The sequence below is a fragment of the Palaemon carinicauda genome, chromosome 43 (genome assembly GCF_036898095.1).
Source record: "Palaemon carinicauda isolate YSFRI2023 chromosome 43, ASM3689809v2, whole genome shotgun sequence".
Classification (NCBI taxonomy): Eukaryota; Metazoa; Arthropoda; class Malacostraca; order Decapoda; family Palaemonidae; genus Palaemon; species Palaemon carinicauda.
The window spans coordinates 26,368,066-26,389,229 of NC_090767.1; the positions used below are offsets into that span (position 1 = coordinate 26,368,066).

The 21,164-nt window shown below is 42.1% G+C and overlaps 1 long non-coding RNA gene and 1 pseudogene across 1 annotated transcript in view; both read left to right on the forward strand.

Annotated features, from left to right (window-relative positions):
- Nucleotides 1–9,870: 9,870 nt before the first annotated feature.
- The window catches only part of LOC137633992 (uncharacterized), a 43,960-nt gene continuing 32,666 nt past the window's right edge, over nt 9,871–21,164 (forward strand). Inside the window, exons 1-2 of the long non-coding RNA XR_011042407.1 lie at nt 9,871–10,084; nt 14,419–14,581. This is a non-coding gene — a long non-coding RNA (uncharacterized lncRNA). The remainder of the gene's footprint in view (nt 10,085–14,418; nt 14,582–21,164) is intronic.
- Nucleotides 19,340–19,458, forward strand: LOC137634040 (5S ribosomal RNA; annotated as a pseudogene).

Sequence of the window (21,164 nt, forward strand, 5' to 3'; positions counted from 1 at the left end):
CTCTCTCTCTCTCTCTCTCTCTCTCTCTCTCCATGCATTGTTCTTAGACGCATTTATCTTCTGAATATCTTCATTTTTTGTAATTATGTTATTATTCGTAACCATTATTTAATATTACTTGATAACTATGAACATATTTGGACAGCTCAGTGATCGACATGAAGTAAGAATACGAGAGGTTGGACAGCATAGATAGAAGAAAACACACACACGCACACACACACAGAGAGAGAGAGAGAGAGAGAGAGAGAGAGAGAGAGAGAATTATAATTAATAGCATCTCTACCATGCTAAAGAATAGTCTATGATTAGCCTCACATGTGCCAAATGTAAATGGAATCTCTAATGTAGTATCAGTGTTATTAAGGGGAATGATGTTGTCAGGAGGAAATTTGGCAACGCTGCTCATCGCCCACTCAAATCATTCTTGTTTTTTTTTTCTTTTTTAGATATAGATATTTCTATTTTGTTCATCATGTGTCATTTATTGTTATTTTCATTATATTATCTATATAATTTTCATCTTTATTATAAAATCCAAATTTTCAAATATATATATATATTTAATAAATTATAGACTTATCATCAACTATAAATCTGATATGTTCAAGGTATTATGTTTGTACAAACAAATGCACATTTACTATAACAAGCTGCTCCTTGCAATCGACCGTAGATGTTAGACCTATCCCATTTCAAAAGACTAATTGCAAGAAAAACTAATTATCTTCTCATGTAATTAAGCCAAACTTATTTAAACAATAGAGAAAACCTACATAGAAAGCCTTTGCATAGGCCTAGTTTTATGTATCAAATTCGTATTTCGTGTTCGAATGTCTTTTATAGGTAGTAGGTTGGCCAGGGCCCCAGCCACCTGTTGAGGTACTACCGCTAGAGTTATAGCGTCTTTGACTGTCCAGACAGTACTAAATTTGATCCTTCTCTCTGGTTACGGTTCACTTTCCCTTTGCCTACACATACACCGATTAGTCTGGCCTATTCTTTACACATTCTCATCTGTCCTTACACACCTGACAACACTGAGATTGCCAAACAATTCTTCACTCAAGGGTTAACTACTGCACTGTAATTGTTCAGTAGCCACATTCCTCTTGGTAAGGGTAGGAGAGACTCTTTAGCTATGGTCTAGGGGAAAGACACTCCAAAATCAAAACCATTGTTCTCTATTCTTGGGTAGTGCCATAGCCTCTGTACCATGGCCTTCCACTGTCTTGAGTCAGGGTTTTCTTGCTTGAGGGTACACTCGGGCACACTATTCTATCTGATTTCTCTTCCTCTTGTTTTGTTACAGTTTTTATACTTTATTTTGGAAATATTTATTTTAAGGTTATTGTTCTCAAAATTTTCTATTTTTCCTTGTTTCCTTTCCTCACTGAGTTATTTTCCCCGTTGGAGCCCTTGGGCTTATAGCATCATGCTTTTTCCAACTAGGGTTACAGCTTAGGAAATAATAACAATAATAATAACAATAATAATAATAATTCTATTTTACGGTTTTAGGCATCTGTGAATCAAGTTACTTAGTCATACACTAAAATGAAATAAAAATTCCTAATGTAAAGTTTTGATTTACAACTTTAAATCCGATTTTTGAAATCGAACGTTGGGACTCAGAGACGAGAAATCCTTTGACAGTTCGTTCATGTGCTTCTTTGGTTTTAAATCTCTCTCTCTCTCTCTCTCTCTCTCTCTCTCTCTCTCTTTGAGGACAGAGAGAGAGAGAGAGAGAGAGAGAGAGAGAGAGAGAGTTATATTCCATTATTCCCTGTAATGCTAAAGAGTAAATTTTTATTAGTCTCGCTTGTGCCAAATGTAAATTTCAATCTAGTATCAATATTAGTAAGGGAAATAATGTTGTCAGGAGGAAATTTGGCAACGCTGCTCATCTGTCACTCGAATTATTCGTTGTCTGAGAAATAAGAATTTTCATATTGTTCATGATGTTTTATTTATAATAATTTTCATAATATTATCGATAACATTTTCACATTTATTACAAAATGCCCATTTTCAAATAGTTTATAAAAAAAATAGACCTATTGACATGCAGTAAATCGAAACTACTTATGAGTTATCATCGACCTTAAAGACAAGGGAATAGAGAAGGAAATCCTTCATCTGTCACATACGCCCTTCTGGCATTGAAGGAACGAGAAAGTTCGCATAGGCGAGATGCTACTCTCTCTCTCTCTCTCTCTCTCTCTCTCTCTCTCTCTCTGTATTCAAAGAGAACTAGAACTGATTTAGTTTTGTTGTTAATTGAGAGAGAGAGAGAGAGAGGAGAGAGAGAGAGAGAGAAAGCGTAAGTCTATAAGTAGTTGGTTGTCACAACGCACAATATTAGCAGCTCTTCTAGGAGAAAGACACTCCAAAATCAAACCATTGTTCTCTAGTCGTGGGTAGTGCCATAACCTCTGTACCCATGGTCTTCCACTGCCTGGGATTAGAGTTCTCTTGCTTGAGGGTACACTCGGGCACACTATTCTATCTAATTTCTCTTCTTCTTGTTTTGTTGAAGTTTTTGTATTTTTATAGGTATTTATTTATTGTAATGTTGTTACTCTTCTTAAAATATTTAATTTTCCTTTTTTTTCCTTTCCTCACTAAGCAATTTTCCCTGTTGGAGCCCCTGGGCTTATAGTATCCTGCTTTTCCAACTAGGGTTGTAGCTTAGCAAGTAATAATAATAATAATAATAATAATAATAATAATATGTGTAACCGGACGAGACGGTGGGAGAGAGAGTCAAATTCTATACGGAAATTCTTCTATCAACAGGAACTAATAATTATTGCTTTCCAATTCCTCCTATTCTGGCAACGGAAACCGCAATATCTCAGAGACTTTATTACGTAAAATCTCTCTCTCTCTCTCTCTCTCTCTCTCTCTCTCTCTCTCCATGTATTGTGTATAGACTCATTTATCTTCTGAATATCATCATATTTGTAATAATGTTACTATATATAACCATTATTTTTTATTTACTAATAAATATGAACATATTAGGACAAAAATATCGACATGAAGTAAGAATCCAAGAGGTTGAACAGCATAGATGTAAGAGAGAGAGAGAGAGAGAGAGAGAGAGAGAGAGAGAGAGAGAGAGAGAGAGAGAGAGAGAGAGAGAGGAGAGAGAGAGAGAGAGTTGAAGAATAGGCGTTGGAGGAAGACTGTGTTAGATCTAGTTTTGAAATTGTGATGTAAATTATGTGAGCGTTGGGTGACTGGGCGAGACTGGAGAAAGATTGTTGGAGATTGACTGTTGGAGAAAGATTGTTGGAGATTGACTGTTGGAGATAGATTGTATAAGAGAACTGATAGAATGTTGGAGAAATTTGTTGGAGGAATAAATAATATTAGGCCAAAGTATGTTGAAGATTGTTGGAGAAAGTTTGATATAGGCCTAATAAAACTGAGTTCAGTAGAATTACTGATAAAATATGGCTCTGTTTCCCTTTTTATTCTATTTTGTAGATTAAACTTATTCCATTATTAATACTTTCGATTTTAGAGCAGAGGCCGATGGGGGAAGCTATCTTACGTCATAATGAAGATAAGATAGCTACTGTAATGAGATGGGCTATTGCGCAGGATTAACTCGAACTGTTATTCTCTCTCTCTCTCTCTCTCTCTCTCTCTCTCTCTCTCTCTCTCTCTCTCTCTCTCTCTCTCTCTCTCTCTCTCTCTCGTTGCAAAGGCTACGATGCCTCTCACCCCAGAACCTGAATTGTTGGTGCTACTGTTGTTGTTTTTGTGTATGTGTTCATGGTGTTGTTGTTCTTGGTGATGCTACTGTTGTTTCATTAGTCTTTGTTGTTCTTGATGCTGTTATTCTGTGTTGTTCTTCTTGGTGTTGTTTTTGGTATTTATTTTCTTGACGTTGTTGCTACTGTTGTTGTTCTTTATGTTGCTGCTACTGTTGTAGTTCTTGGTGTTGTTGCTCTTAATATTGTCGTTGTTTCCATCGGTGTTGTTTTCTATGTTGTTCCTTCTAATGCTGTTTTTCTTGGTGTGAATAAAACCTTCACTGTTTTTCTTGATATCTTAATTCTTGTTGTTTCAGTGTTATTTGTCTTTGGAATGTTGTTTCTAATGTTGTTGTTCCTAATGACATTTTCCATTAAAGTTGTAAAACAGATGATGAAATTAAGATTAAGATTTCTCTCGTCTGTAATTCAAGTCGTAACTCGAACGAATGCTCGAAGTGATTTGACTTCGTCTTCATTTGTTAAATTTATATGAAACAATTGGAACATTAAGTGAGTCTAGCAATTCTTAATGATTAGAATTAAGGTATTTTTGTTGAATTTAAGCATATGTGTACCGGGAACAACTGGTATTATAAATACTTGTCCAAATGAAGTCAAACTTGAACACATACGAACGCAAATACTGAAGAAATGGTTGCAACGGGTCCCTCCCCCGTCACCCCTTATTTTAAGGCTGAGATCATCTAAAACGAACGAAAGTTCCCAAATGGAGTTTATTATGTTTTATTATAAACTAAATGATAAACTTATAGATCTTAACGTGACTTTAATAATTAATTTCTTTGCTTAGTTGTTTCTTGTGGTGTCTGCAACCTCACCAACCATCCATGTGAGGTAAGGATGGGGTGTCTGATGGTGGAGCCTGTTGGTTTACCTGCTGACTCATCAGCAGCCATTGCCTGGTCTTCCCTGGGCCATTGATCATATCCCTAACCTCAGAGCCCCAACATATACCCACAACCACACACTACTACCCAATTCTACATTAGCCCCACCCACTTTAACCCTACCCAAGCCCATAGACCTGTTCCACCCTACCCCAGCCCAACCTATCCTAGCCTTACCCCCAACACTCTCCCAGCCCAACCCATTCCCACCCTAGCCCATCCCCGACCCAGCCTAACCCCCAACCCATTCATACCCTACCCTACCCCAGCCCAACCCACTCCCACCCTAACCCCCAACACTCCCCCACCCTAGCCCTCATCCCTCCCCCAGCCCAACCCATTCCCACCCTAGCCCCCAACCTTCCCCCACCCTAACCCCCAACCCTCCCCCAGCCCAGCCTGTTCCCACCCTACCCTAACCCCCAACCCATTCCCACCCTAGCCCCACCCTCAACCCTCCCACCCTGTCCCATCCCTCCCCCAGCCCCCAAAGCCCCAATCCCCTCCTCCCCTTACCCCCAGTCCCTTTTCCCTTCCCCTTGTTACCCAACCCTCCCCTCCCCCTCAACTGAGTGCCAACTGGTTGGCTCCTCCTATTTATACCATCCACCCATTTTGAATCAACCAATCACAGACCTCCATTTCAATTCAGCCAATCACAGCTCGTCTTTATCGAAACTTGTTGCCAAATGTATAATAATCTTAGACACAGAACGAGGGATGAGGTTGCCACACCTACATGTCTCATATGTCCTTGGCTGCGACCAACTACAGTTTACTAACTGCCAGATACATAAATATTTTCTCAGGTCAAGAGAAATCTTACAAATTTATGTAAATTTTATTCAAATATTAGAGAAAATTTACATAAAAACAATGGCGTAGGTCTAGTTTTACGAATGAAATTCTTAATTACAAAATTCGCGAAATATTTAATTTTTGTGTTCGAATGTCTTATTAGATAACTTCGACTTCGCATAAGAAATTATCAATTTGAGCTTTTTAGGCTTATTATAAGCACTTATAGTCCTACACTAAAAGCCTAAATTCCTTATTTAAAGTTAGGATTTATAACATTTTATAGTATTTTACTTATTATAACAACCATTAGATTTATTACAAACGAAGTCGCCGACATCAAGACAACTCGAACATTTCATAGACGAGAACTCTTGTGACAGTTGTTCGTATGAGCTTCTTTGGTGTTCATCTCTCTCTCTCTCTCTCTCTCTCTCTCTCTCTCTCTCTCTCTCTCTCTCTCTCTCTCTCTCTAAACTCTTGGAAGAGGAAGTTGAAGTAACTATTTATTAATAATAATTTTTGTTAAGAGGAATGATTTCAGGTAAACTTTTGAAATAAGAAAAGTGAAGAATTTAGAGAGAGAGAGAGAGAGAGAGAGAGAGAGAGAGAGAGAGAGAGGAGAGAGAGAGGAGAGAGAGAGAGAGAGAGAGAGAGAGTTTATTAAAGACGATCTTAACCCTGGATAGGTACGGTGGGTCGTTTGCGACCCCGAGCGTAAAAAAAAAACAGGTTTTTCTCACGTGACTCACCCCCGTGACTGGATTTGTGGGTGATCGACCTGCAGGAGGTGTCTCCCCTACACGCTCTAGTAGTGTCCAGATGTGCATTGCTGTAGCTGTACTCCTTCCCCGATTTCTGAGACGCGTCGGGGTCGTTCGCGTCCGAGTTTACCCTTCTAGGGTAGTTTGCATAATTATCAAAGTTATTACGTATTATGAAATTGTCGTAGAATGGTGCAACTTGTATAGGTTATCAGTTGTGGAAAGTCTTGGTGGATTGTTTGGCTACCATGTGCATGTTTTTTTTTTTAGTTAAAATGTCGTTCATCACCACGAGGACCATTTTACCGCGAGTGCCCCTTTTTCATTTTTTTTCATTTTTTTGCCAAGTCATTTTTCCGTAAGATATTGCCAAATAGTGTCGTAAAACTTTTGCTTGTTTAGTGTTGGAAAGTGTGTCTAGATGATCTGGCTACCCATGCATGACTTTGTTTTTGTCAGATACGACGTAGTTATTGGTATATTGGGTATTTAACTGCGGTTACCAATTTCTGTTTTTTTTTCAATATTTGTAAAAATTACTACGTAGTAAGGAATTGCCGTATATTATTCATTTTGTTTTCATGTTTATGTGTTAGAAAGTGTGCCTTGATGGTTGGGCTAACACGTGCATGTCTTTTTTTTTATCTGAGATGTCGTATATTAGAATGTCGGGCATTTTACCGCGAGTGTCCCTTTTTCATTTTTTTTCATTTTTTTGCCAAGTCATTTTTCCGTAAGATATTGCGAAATAGTGTCGTAAAACCTTTGCTTTTTTAGTGTTGGAAAGTGTGTCTAGATGATCTGGCTACCCATGCGTGATTTTGTTTTTGTCAGATACGACGTAGTTATTGGTATATTGGGTATTTAACTGCGGTTGCCAATTTCTGTTTTTTTTTCAATATTTGTAAAAATTTACTACGTAGTAAGGAATTGCCATATATTATTGATTTTTTTTTCATGTTTATGTGTTAGAAAGTGTGCCTTGATGGTTGGGCTAACACGTGCATGTCTTTTTTTTTATCTGAGATGCCGTATATTAGAATGTTGGGCATTTTTCCGCGAGTGCCCCTTATTATTTGTTTTGCATTTTTTTGCTTAGTCATGTTACCGTAAGGAATTGGCAAGTAGTGTCGCAAAACTTATATTTTTATAGTGTTGGAAAGTGTTTCTAGATGATCTGGCTACCCATGCCTATTTTTTTTTTTAGCCAGATATGGCGTATATATAAGTATGTGTTCGATTTTCCTGTGATTGCCATTTTTTCGTTTTTTCCCATTTCTTTCAAAATTACTACGTACTAAGGAACTATCACAGAGTAATATTTCATTTATATGTTTATTTGTCGGAAAATATGCCTTGATGGTTTGCCTAGCACGTGGCTGAAATTTTTTTTTTCTGAAATGCCGTATATTAGAATGGCCATTTTTCCACGAGTGCCCCTTTTTATTTGTTTTGCATTTTTTTGCTTAGTCATGTTACCGTAAGGAATTGGCAAGTAGTGTCGCAAAACTTATAATTTTATAGTGTTGGAAAGTGTTTCTAGATGATCTGGCTACCCATGCCTATCTTCTTTTTTTAGCCAGATATGGCGTATATATAGGTATGTGTTCGATTTTCCTGTGATTGCCATTTTTTCGTTTTCTCCCATTTCTTTCAAAATTACTACGTACTAAGGAACTATCACAGAGTAATTATTCATTTAGATGTTTATTTGTCGGAAAATGTGCCTTGATGGTTTGCCTAGCACGTGGCTGAATTCTTTTTTTCTGAAATGCCGTATATTAGAATGTTAGCCATTTTTCCTCGAGTGCCCCTTTTTATTTGTTTTGCATTTTTTTGCTTAGTCATGTTACCGTAAGGAATTGGCAAGTAGTGTCGCAAAACTTATATTTTTATAGTGTTGGAAAGTGTTTCTAGATGATCTGGCTACCCATGCCTATCTTTTTTTTAGCCAGATATGGCGTATATATGGGTATGTGTTCGATTTTCCGGTGATTGCCATTTTTTCGTTTTTTCCCAATTCTTTCAAAATTACTACGTACTAAGGAACTATCACAGAGTAATGATTCCTCTAGATGTTTATTTGTCGGAAAAATTTTTTTACTTTTTTTTTGATTGAATATCATCAAAATTTTTTAGCTAAAATATTGTTTTACATTTTTTTTTTTTCGATTTTATTTCCCTTCAAAAAAATTTTTTTGGGTCAGAATTTTAATTTTATATTCGTAAAATAATCGAAAATTATCCAGCAACCCACCATACAATTTTTATGCATATCCAATAATAATTAGATTAGTAAATAACACCTTGAAATTGACATACCCTTCCTACATTTCAAGTGGCAGATTAGGGAGTCTGAGTCAGTGTGGTTGGCGGCCATTTTGTGGACATATCCGAAGCGTAAGCTGCCCTATCTATATATATTCTTGTTCCCTATAGAATTTGTGATATTTTGGTATATTTTTACCTGCATAAATATCATATTATATATTAAATATATGTATTTTTTTTACGGAATTTCTAAGTACTCAAAAAATTACCTTTAGATATGGCCCCTGATATAAATGTAATTTACAAAATAATGAAGATTTTTTTACATATTTCTATTTTAGGATAACATATGTTTATTCCCTAAAAAAATTAGCCACTTCCTATTTCATTTGGGTACCCAAAAAAATTCATGAAATTTGGACAAATTTTTTTGGCCAAAAAAAGTTACCCTTTTTTTCTCATTTCAGATCTTCACCTCCATGGGTCTGACTTCATCCAAAATACATCAAGATGTGTCCTAAACATTCAAGAATCAATTCCTAAAAGGATTTGTGTATATATGTATAAACTTTTTTTTTATGAATTTTTATGTCAGGTCTTTTTTTTTTCTACTTAATTTTTTAAAATATTTATAATAAATAGTTTTTCTGCAGATGAGTAGTATTTATCTATACAGTTGTTTTAAGCATTCATTGAAGTTTTTTTTGGCAAAAGAAAAAAGGAGGTTACTGCAAAAACTGATTTTTCAAGAATTATTTTTGGCGTCGGGGTCGTTCGCGTCCGAGTATACCCTTAAAGGGGTGTCCGAGGACCGTACCTATCCAGGGTTAAGATAAAGACAAAAGAAACTAAAAGAAAGATAAAGACTTAAATCTCTTTTGATTATCAGAGGAGCCGTTGCATTGACCCTGATATGCACCAGAAATACGTCGCACAAGGGAACCCTACTTTTAAGGAAATTGTCCCAAAATAGGGAATTTCTAGTGAATCTTGGGAAAAATCTTGTAGTTCAGATTGTCCTAATTATCTGTTGTCATCTAAATTCTAACGTTTTTGGTTGAAAAGAATACTATTTATGAAAGAAAATACAAATTATAGTGTATTTTAGGAAGATGCCGATGTATATATAGCGCTTATTTTAATTCGTATTAACGAATAAAATGGGGAAATTTGCTCATATTTGGGAAAAATTTTGAGTCTAGGGATTTTCGTTGAGCAAGGTGCTTTGGCCAGCTAAGCCAAGGCCAGTGTTGCCAGATATGGAGATTTAGCCCTAGATGAGTAAACCTTTAGCCTATATATGTTGTAATTAGTTTGCTTGCACTCATATGAAGTGAGTCATTTATATAAAAATAAAGTTACAAGATCAGAAGAAAATATATATGTGGAAATGGGAATTTTGGGGTTGTTTTGGGGATTTTTCATCATGAGTTTGGGGATTTTTAGACTAACTCGTCTGGCACCACTGTGCCAATGTAAACAAACAGTCATGCCGGACTACTCGAATCTCCCCTAAGATAATTCTTCGATTTTCGTCAATTCTTCGTCAATTTCTCCTTTATTATGTACCAAAGTAAGTTTGTATTACAAATTAATCTTATGATTGTTGTTTTTGTTATTACGTAATTATGTTTTCTAATGTACGAGTTCAATTTATGACAGGACCACCTGAATCCCATACGGTGACCCTATGCAAGTTTTGTTGTATGGCGTCCATTGGTCCACAACAGCACCTGTGCTTAGTTATTAATATTGCTTGGTCATTTCATGCAATGTATAGGAGTGACTAACCGAATGGAGGTTGCTAATTCACAAAATTGTACAAAATTCAATTTTCACTTTAACCCTGCGTATTTTGTTCCCTATTGGGTTTTTTATATTGTAGTTTAGTACAATATTAATTAGGACATTGGGACTTACATAATCTATTAGATCTCGGTAAATGTCTAGGAGAAGGCCGCACCCGTTTTTCAAGTATTAACGACGAAAAACGGCAAAAAACAACCAGATTATTGTTGCACAGTGCATCGAAACATGAGGAAATGAATAAAAAAGAAACTAAGACTTAACTCTTACACACAAAATGTAAGCATAAACCTACTACTACAATTATGGGGGACCCCAGTGGGAAGCGGGGTTTTTGGGTGGGGGGAGGAGGAGAAAAGTGATTTTTTGGGGCACTACCGAACCTAATACAACCAACTAACCTACCCTGGGGGGCCTGTACCCCTACCTAGGCCTACCGGGGGGTGATTTGCCCCCCCTGCGACCCCCCCTTAAGGCCACAGTGATTTTCAGGGCACCACCGAACCTAATACACCCACCTAACCTAGCCTAATAGCCCTGTATCCCCCCCTTAAGGACACTACCTAACACATCCATCAAACCAAATCCAAAGTGATAGTACTGCCGTATACATCGTTATACTATTACCATTATAATATACTCCATAAATTAATGAAGCTTACCTTAACCTGTTGGTTGATAAAGATGTGCTGCTGCTTTGAGGAAAACGTGAAGCCGTTGCGAAGGTTCCTTGACATGCAGGACAATTTTTATTTTGTAAAATGAAATTGTGTCTCTGGCACAAATCCACTAGTTTTTCAATATAACCCTGAATAAGTAAGAACAATTTCATTGTAACTTAGGAAACAGTCAGGACAAGAAGATGGAATTTCAACTTCTTGTGCAATATCAGATGACGTGCTTGCTACGGCCTCGATGTCTAGGAACGAAATAAAATGGCTGGGTAAGATAATGTATTGTCGCACTGTGATGGGTAAGAAAATGTATTGTCGCACTGTGATTGGCCAAACGTGAAGACGTCATTGGGAAAGAAAATGTATTGTCGCACTGTGATTGGCCAAACGTGAAGACGTCATTGGGAAAGAAAATGTATTGTCGCACTGTGATTGGCCAAACGTGAAGACGTCATTGGGAAAGAAAATGTATTGTCGCACTGTGATTGGCCAAACGTGAAGACGTCATTGGGAAAGAAAATGTATTGTCGCACTGTGATTGGCTAAACGTGAAGACGTCATAGTGGACTAGTTTGTCTGCGGATTATAGTGGTTACAGGGCTCATTTGAGCAAAAATAAGACACAGTCAACAATAACAACAGACTTAGAAAAATCTGAGAGGAGGACAAGAGTAGCGTGAGTTTGATCGTCGATATTTCGACTATTAATGATTTTCACTAAATTATCTCACTAGTATACCATTATATACATACATTCATTCCTACATATTCTAGTAAAAATAAATTGAATATCAGTGATATCTTCATGCGGCCCTCTCCTAGACATTAACCAATGGGACAATTCAAAAGGTAGGTAAACAAGTGAATAAAGAAAACGGTAATTTTGTATTGTATTACAGGGTGAGATTTCGAACAGAAAATATGTTTTCCTATAGTAAATAACGTGATTTAACTGAATTTGATGTTCATTTCAATCGGAAACAAACAGATCAACCAATTCGGCTAACTTTAAGTTGCCGAATAGGTTGCTGTTATTACGGATGAAATGAAGGTGAAAACAGGTTAGATCATGTTATTTCCTACAGGAAAACATATATTTTCTGTTAAAAGGGTTAAATATAATCACTAATGTCATATATGTTGTGTTAAAATATTTAAATATAAGCATTTCTTCAACGGTGTCTCTCCTCTTAAACGAATGTACTGCGAACGATAACATTAGCAACGTTACCAATAATACACAGTGTTACCAACGTTGACGTATGGTACACAGAGTTACCAACGGCACGATGACATTACTAACGATAGCAATGAATAATTTCTCCATATAAGTTTTACTCAATATATAAAAAGTACAAAAAGGGCACAGAACCTAACAAACCCACCTAACCTATCCTAGTTGTATGACAGGTCACAAACCTCAGGTATTTACTGAAAACGGTAAAATTCTCCTTACCTTTACGAAGAAGACGACGAAACTTGCGGGTCACGGGAGTCTTCCATGGGGGTAGACGACTTTTTCCCAAAAATGTACCTTTATAGGAAGTAACGGTATAACCACAACGACGTTTCTTTTTGGTTTTAGGTATGGCGGATTTGGTATTGCAATAAAACACGTGAATATCTTTCCTGTAAGATAGGGGGGAACGACACTTTGGGCACTGCAAGCGTTGAGGAATTACATTGTGTTTTCAGGAAAATATCAACATTGGCAGAAGAATCACAAAAATCACCATGAAATTTAGCAAATGCTTTTAGCTACGGAATACTGCAGCCGTTACAAGTATCTATAATTTCCTCCATCGTAAAATACGAAAAAATAAATCTCACTCGAAATGTCGGACACCTGACTACTGTAGTTCAAAGGTTACAAAGGAAAAGGGCTTCGTGGAAGAGGAATAAACAGTCCACTTAAAGAGACAAAGGAAGTGGGTAGGGAAATATCAGTTGTCAATCCCCTTGTGTAAACTTTGAATACGAATCGGTTCCTGATTGGTTAACAGAAAAATTAGGGAGTCTAGTGGGTAAACATAAATGAACTGGGTAGGGAAACTAGTCCAGGGAAAGTATTTATGTGAAACTGGGGAGTGAAAAGGAAATAAAAACAATATAGGAAAGTAAAATGGAATGAATGATAAATAATGTTGAAAGGAAATATAAAATGAGATGGTTTTACCATGAATGAACTGGATAGGGAAACTAGTCCAGAGGAAGAATTTATGGGAAACCGGGCAGTGAAAAGGAAATAACAAAACAAAATAAACCCAATTTAGGAATATAAAATAGAATGAATGATAAATAATATTGAATGGGAATATAAAATGAGATGATTTTAAAAGGAATAGGATGGTAAAATGGGAAAAAGCTTCTGCGCAGGGGGGAGGGGTTTCTGCGCAGGGCGAAACTGGTATGCACGAACGAACGAACGTACTGGTGCTAATGTTAGCATGGAATGTTAACATTTGATCTACATCAGACATTGGCAGCACTGGTTACTGTATTTTTTCATGACACAATCTTTGCAACGGCACCTCCAAAGTTTATCCAGATATACTGTTTTGTATTTTCCTCCGATTATTATAATTTCAAGAAGGTAATGTATAGAGAAGAAAAGGTTTGTTTTACGTTTATATATCGATTCCCCAGTATGTTTTCCCCACCCTAAACCCCGAGTTCCCACTGGGGTCCCCCATTATCGGAGGATATAGATGTATATATATTTCTGAAACTATTCATTTGCGACGGGAATAAGTGTCATTTTCGAAGAGAGCGTAATTTTTTCTATAAGAAAAATTAGTTGCTTTCCTAGATTACATTGCCCTGTAATACACTATAATGAAACCGGTTTTATTTTCCATTAACAAAATTTTCCCAAAACTATTTCAGTAATTTCAAGCAAATTTTAATAGATAATTATTACGTTCATTTAAACCGATAACCATGAATCGCTGGGTTATGATTATCGAGGGAATCAAATCTAACTTATATAATTGATAACCCCGAAATACTAGCCCATGGGCTGATGCCAATAGCAATACGTTCCGCCTGCCAGAACATTTGAGCAATGAGATCGTGTTTAATCACTAGCGAAGCGAGCTTGGATCAGAGAAAAAGCGGTAAAATTGGAGTTACGGACGTGACAACATTTTGATCATATAGTTCTTCCTGTAGTAAATAGTGTAATGTGCTTTCACTGAAATTGATCTTAATTTCAACAGCAAATAAACTGAAAACCCATTAGACTGTCTTAGATCGCGGCTATTTTATAGATGATATTGATTAAAAATTTTACTCTGAAGATAGATATACATTATGCATATACATAGATCTGGTATGTGTTTAGATGCATTACTATATTTTATACATTGTATGTTATTGATAACTGTACTGTATTATTACGCACTAATATTCCATTTGACAATTTCAGGACCTTTTGCCATGACATCGGAGATGTACGACGCCATATGCAAAGCTCTAGGCACGTCACGTTTTGTCGCCTCAGGTCAGATGGGAGGCGGATGCATCAATGAGGGGACGTCTATGAGGTGGAGGACAGAAAGGTCTGTGTGAAGAGAAGCTTCAAGGAAAAGGTACCTTCAGCCCTTCACATAAATCTAATAGTTCATGGAAAAGGTATTTCAACCTTATCACAGTTTTATCGAAAGTCAGTTGTTCTGTCACTGAATACAAACCCTCCGCTATTTATAGGGGAATTCGCCGAAAGACGAGCTATGATAACTTTAGCCAGGGAAAACCACCCCAACCACTAGTTAGTGGTAGGGGTAGCTGGCTAACATGCTCACTCACACACCTTTGCTGAGCAACCATTTTGCTTTCTGGCTCGGTAGCAGATGGACGTTGCCCCGCTCTCTCCCGCCAAGACTAGCCATTTGAATAATACTTTGTTCCGTAACCGAAATACAAACCACGCTATTTACATTGGGTTTACCTTTTAGCGTAGCTGAAATGGCGAGCCATTAGAATTTAACAAGGGAGTATTACCCCCGCACTAGGTAGCAGGGGGTTAGGGGAGTGGTAGCTAGCTACCCCTCCCCCCCTCACACACCGGTGAACTGCTTCACTTCACTTTTGGCTCGGACATGGACAGACGTCTCTGTCTTTGTCCTCGCTTGGCAGCCATTGTTTGTTTTGTCTTTTCTTAATCACTTACTTTTCTTTTACTCAATATATATGTAAACATTTTCTCATGTTTATGTATATATTTGAGTATAGAAATCAGTAAGGTTCCTTTTCAGAGTTTGTGCTTGTGTGTGTAGAGTACGATATCTCCGTGGAGCCCTCGGCAGTTAGGCCACCATGGTGTAATTTCATGGGTCGCGATCGAGTTTGACTTCGGTCTTTCTCTCTCTCTCTCTTTGAGGTCGTTCACCCTTTTACTACATTACTTTTACTACGTCTGAGTAGCTTCCTTCCCGTGTGGGTGGGGTTGCTACGCCGTACGTTTTGTTTCAATTAGTTTATGAATCTAATTGTATTTGTTGATTTTTCAGCTTTGTAGAACGATTCCTTTCGGGGTTTTCGTTCTTTCTTTAGTGTTCATTCATTTTTAAATTACATAATTACATAGTTACATAATTATAATTGTTATAATTCTGTGTTGGTTACAGCTCTCCTTCCGTGAGTGTAAGTGGTTGTGAGGGCACGTGCCTGTTGTGTAATTCTTGTTCCTTTCCCTCGGGATTCCTCTTCGGAGCCTTCCCGGGGGAATGAATGTTAACTAATGATTTTTGTTTTTATTTTTCACAGTTACCGATCTAGTTCGTTTCTGTAATCGGAGTGAGCTGTCTTGTTGAGGCCTGGGGATTCGGCTGTTGCTGCCTCCCCTATAGATCTTCGTCAGGATGTCTCCTTCTCCTGGAAGTACTCCTGTGACGATTGACAGCTCTCCAGTTCATTTTAGAACACTCAGGAGGCTCGCCTCCTTGGGTGGGTAACTTTCCTTCCGAGGGAAGTTTTCCTGTCCAGGCTTGAGTTTTTCCCCTTTGGGGGGTTCTTCTCTTGTCTTTTTTTCATGCGACTATGCTCTTGGTGCTGAGTGGTCGCACCTGCAGTTACGCTCAGGAGCCTGGGCAACTGCAGGAGCCCTTCTTTGGATGATTGCTCTTTTTAGGTCACTGGCTGACCCGTCTCTTCTACGAAGTGTTTCTCTTTCGTTCGCGAGAGAGTACACTCATAGAGCCTCCTCTTCGGAGGACTCTTCTGCTGTTGTTGCTGTTGGCCGCCTTCGCCGTAAGGCTCTCCGTCCGCTACGTCGTAAGGGCCTCCCATCTCCCTATAAGGGTGCTAAGAGGCGCCTTTTTGAATCTCCGTATGCAGCCTACAACTCCTTCTTCTTGATCTTCTGCCCCTGGTGCAGATGGACAGCAGTCTGACCTCGTCTTCCGACGGGCAACGGTCTTGCGACGGACATCAGTCTCCCGACGGACAACGATCCCTTCGGGGCAAAGGGTTGCCTCCCACGGGGGTGCTTCCCTTGCGTGTCAGGGTTCCCCTGCGTGCCCTTCTGCAGTGTTCTCTCCTGCTCAGTGTTAGCGCACAGGCACTCTCCTGCTCATCAGCGTTTTCCTGATCGCTAGCGCTCTTCTGTTCGCCAGCGCTCTCCTGTTCGTCAGCGCTCTCCTGATGATCGTCTCTGCTGTTCCTGTTGGTTCCTGTTACGCGCCCTGTGCGCCCACGTTCGCCCTCGCGATCTAAAACCTCGGTTCAGGTCTTGGACAAGGACTCTTCTTCTACGCACAGGATTCCACGCGTTGCCTTCTGCTCGCCAGCGACCACAGACGCGTCAACGTTCGCCTGCTCGTCAGCGATCTCCTACGCGTCAACGATCGCCATCGATCTGCCACGCGTGTCAGTACCCCTGGACACCATCAGTAGTGATCAAGCGCTCGCCTGCTGTGGACCACGATCTCCGGTAGCTGAGTCTTGCCGTAGATCTTCCTCCTGCTCGCCAGCGCTCACCTTTACTTCTGTCCTTCTGTGCGCCAGCTTTCTTCAATCGCCAGCGCACATCTGGGCGCCCTTTTCTGCCACGCACCAATGGGCGCCAACGGTTATTTCTGACCGTCCAGGATCGCCTGATTAACAGCTTGCTTCAGCGCTCACCTTCCTGATGCACCTGCGCGCCTTCTGTTAGCGCGATGCGCGCTAACCATCCCTAGTCTCTTACGCGTTAGCGATCGCCTACGCGCCCGCGCGATTCTTTGCCTGCGCGCTAGCGTTTTGTTAACGCACCACCGCTCGCCAACGCGCCGCCGCTTGCTGACGCGCCTTCACTCGCCAAAACGCGCCATCGCTCGTCAACGCGCCATCGGTCTCCCGACCGCCTGCGCTAACCCGCACGCCCACGTGCCCGCGAGACCGCGAGACCGCACGCCCACGTGCCCACGAGACCGCGAGACCGCACGCCCACGTGCCCGCGCGGCTACGCTCATGCGCGCTCGCGCACATGCGCTTCAATGTTCGCCTGCGTGCGAACCAACGGTATTCCATCGCGCGGACCGACGGTGTTCCGTCGCGCGGACCGACGGTGTTCCATCGTGCGAACGTCGGCTTGTTTCCTGCAGTTTCCATTGCTCGCCTACGGGTCATCGCTCGCCGACCACCAGCTCTCGCCCTTCCTACCACGCTCGCCCTCCTTCTGCGCTCCTTCGCGCACTTTCGTTTTGCGCTCCTGCGTGCCCGCACATGGGCGCTTCCACGTTCGGCCACGCGCAAACCATTGATTTACCATCGCGCGAGCGCCAGGGTGATTGCGACCGCGATTCCCGTCGGGGTTTCGCAACATGGCCAGCCTGGCGAGTCTTCTGGAGCGTATTTCCAGAACACGGTCCTCACCCCGTAAACGCAGAGCATGGCACATGCAGGAGCAGGAAGAATCTTCAGGGAGGTCTGAGCAACATTCTTCTTTCCAGAACCTGGGTTAGCCCTTCCTCGTCATTCCCTGGAAGGGTTTTGCCAGGGAGCTTTCCGTTCGAGATTTCTCCGTCGGCCAAGGGGTTACTGGTTTACCCCTTCGTCTTCTCCGTATCGTGAAAGGGGCTTACCAGGTCCTTTCCCTCCTCGGTGGCGACCCGAGGTTTTGTACAAGGAAGCTCCAGGAAGATCATGGGTACTTTCCTCCTCTCGGGCTCAAGCACCTTGGCGTTTCGTCGCCAAGTTTAGAACTTGCGGGCAAGCTCGATGTTGGACCATCTAGACGCAATGACCGAGGGCTTCCTCTCGGGTGTCTCATCCGTGGATGTCGACAAGCTCAGACACTTCCATCCTTGGGAAGAGCTTGTTTGTGCCCAAGGACAGAGACATGGACAGGGGTTGTGCGGAGGAAGTCGACTTCCGTTTTCTCTCCTCCAAGGCGCTTTCTTCCAGACCCTATAGGCCTCCAGCGCCTCTTTCTTTCAGCCTCGTCGGCCTAAGTTATCGGACCGGCTATGGCAGCTAAGACGAGGTGTCCAATAGCAGTCCCCTCCTGTCAGGAACAGGTAGCACGGGAGGCTCTCCCGGGGGGGCATAATCCTAGAGGGAGCGGCAGAGTTCACGAACTCTAGGATTGGCAACCCCCCCTTGCAGGTCTCACGCTGGGAGGATGCCTAGGGTTACTCATCCGGATAACAGCTTCCCGATGCCGATTCCTGCACGATCTCCGTGATCAGCCAAGGATATCGCGCCTCGCTCTTACCATCTCTCCGTCTCTGTCAGCGAATTCAGTGTCACTGAACCTCTATGCCATGGGGTCGGCAAGAGTTTTGCCCGTTTGGGTAGAATGATCCATGCCTTAGGAGTAGGTCCTCCATAGGGTCGTCGACGGCTTCACCCCCCGGCTTCTTCAGTCAATCCTTTCTCGTAGGAAAGCATCTGAGACGGGAATTCCGTAGTCGACCTCTCAGCTCTGATCAAGTTTGTCGAACAAACTTCGTCCAGCGTGGAACAGCAGCATCGATCAGACTGGTAACGAGGCGGCAGGACTCCTTAGGCCCTGGATCGGAAGGACGGGTACTTTCAGTTTCCATTCCATCCATCTTCCAGGAAGCTCGTGGAATTCAGCCTAGACTGCAGGTATTCCTGCTTAAGATGCAGTGTGGCGATCCCGCCGTGGCATAGCAGTTTTTTCCCCAGAGAACTCTCCCTGCTTTCCTCATGGCCGCTCAAGAGCAGGCTTCCGCCTCCTTCGCCTTTTGGAGGTCTGGTCAACTCCGGTAGGCTCGGGTTCGACCTTCTTCAGCGCCGGGACAAGCTTCCGGATGCTTACCATGAGTGGGGGTTCATGGTATTTTGCTAGGAGCCTTCTCTTCTTCTGCCTCAACATCTGGAGTACCTAGCCATGATATTGAGTTAACGGCCTTACCACGTTGGAAACACCGCTTCTCGTCCGTCCAGCAAGGTTAAGCAACGTCGGGTCTGGTTGGTACTTGGATGGGTGACCGCCTGGGGACGCCAGATGCTGTTGCCTCCTCCTCCGAGCCTTCCCTTCAGTTGACTGTGGCAAGGCTGAGGAGAGTCGCAGTACCTGTTCTCAGTCAAGCAGAGCTTTCAGCCCTACCTTGGAACGTTTCCTAGGTCTCTTTTCCTCATTGACCCGGCTAAAGTCCCGAACGGTCGCCTCAGGATAAGTTCCCTGTGGGGCGGCCCAAGTTCCGGTGGTTTCAAAGCAACGATTAACCGGACCTTCTGGCCCCTATGGGACCAGCGGAACGTTTAGACCTGCAATGGGTGTTGAACTATGGAACCTCTTGATGGGAGTGGATATTCTCGTCCTTTCCCCACATTTTTGATGCTGTTCCCGGACTCGTCAAAGAAAAGGGGGGGGGGGGGCTTGTTCCGGTTCAGGCTTATGGTGAGGACCTGAAGGATACCTCTCCATCATTCAGGCAGGCTTAGGGGCCGTAGTCTGGCCCCTCTACAGATCCTTCAGCTCCTGCCGAGTCGCTCCGTGCGCGACGACTTAATGGTACTGGCGTATTCCAACCAGCAAGGGACGCATTTTCATACCTTCGCATCTTGCAGTAGAGATACTGAGATGATTTGAGATCCTCTCAATACCACTATCGGCTCGCTCATTCCGGGCAGAGGAATGTTCTCTCCGACTATCTGAGCAAAGCCTCGCAGATAGAGTCTACCTGGGGGTCTTTGGCCTTTAGTAACCAGCAAGTCCTGGCCCGGGGGACCTGATCGCGACAGCTTGGAACTTCAAGCTTCCGCTGTTCTTCCATCCAGTCTCAGACCCAAGACTCTTTAGCAAGATGCATTCCGGTGATGGTGGGACAACATCGACGCCTGCGTTTTCCCTCCTTTGTTGTCTGTTGAGAATGGGTCTCAACAAGACCAGGTTGTCTGTCAACCTTTCGATGGCCCTGAGAGCTCCACTGGGACTATACGCGGAACGGTTTCCGGACCCTCTGCTCCCCCTGACGGAACTCCCGGGAGAGCTTCTCCCACGGCACAGGCTACTCAAACAACCATACTGCAACATCTTTCACAAGCCGGGGCATCGCTTCGGCTTCACGCCTGGAGACACTACGCCTCCTCCTCAAGAAGAGACAACCCGCTACAGTCGCGGGGTGGAGGTCGCGTCATCTGCGATAGTCATCCGCAGGGGTCTACCAGGCGAAGTGGAGAGTCTTCTGTGGTTGGTGTCATGGGAGAGATACCTCTTCCCTTGAGGCCTCTTCTCCAGCAATAACGAACTTATTGCTTTTCGGCGGGAGGAAACTCCTTTCTGCTCTCGGCAGTGAAGCCTGTCGCTCAGCCTTTCCCTGGCCTTCAGGCTGAAAGGAATAAACTTTTTCCTTCCCGCTGGACCTTTACTCGCTCATGTGAAGCTGCGAATGTCCCTGCCCCCAGTCGGAGTGAGACCTCCAACATGGAGCATGGTTCGGACTTTTTAGTCCGTTAAGAGATCTTCTCAAGACCCGTTACGTCAGGCCTCTGATCGTATTCCGTCTTGGGGCTCCTGCTCACTCTGGCCTCAGCCAGTGTGTAAGCTAGACTCAGAATCTTGGGGTCCCGGCCCTTCGGTCCAATTCCTTCAAGATTCCGAGTCACCATTCTGTATCAGATGACCCAAACCTTCTCCTTCTTGCCAGTAAAGGAATCGAGGGGTTATCTTTGGGAACAGCTGCAGTTTGTCCTCACGTGCAGCTGGGTTGGGAGCACAAG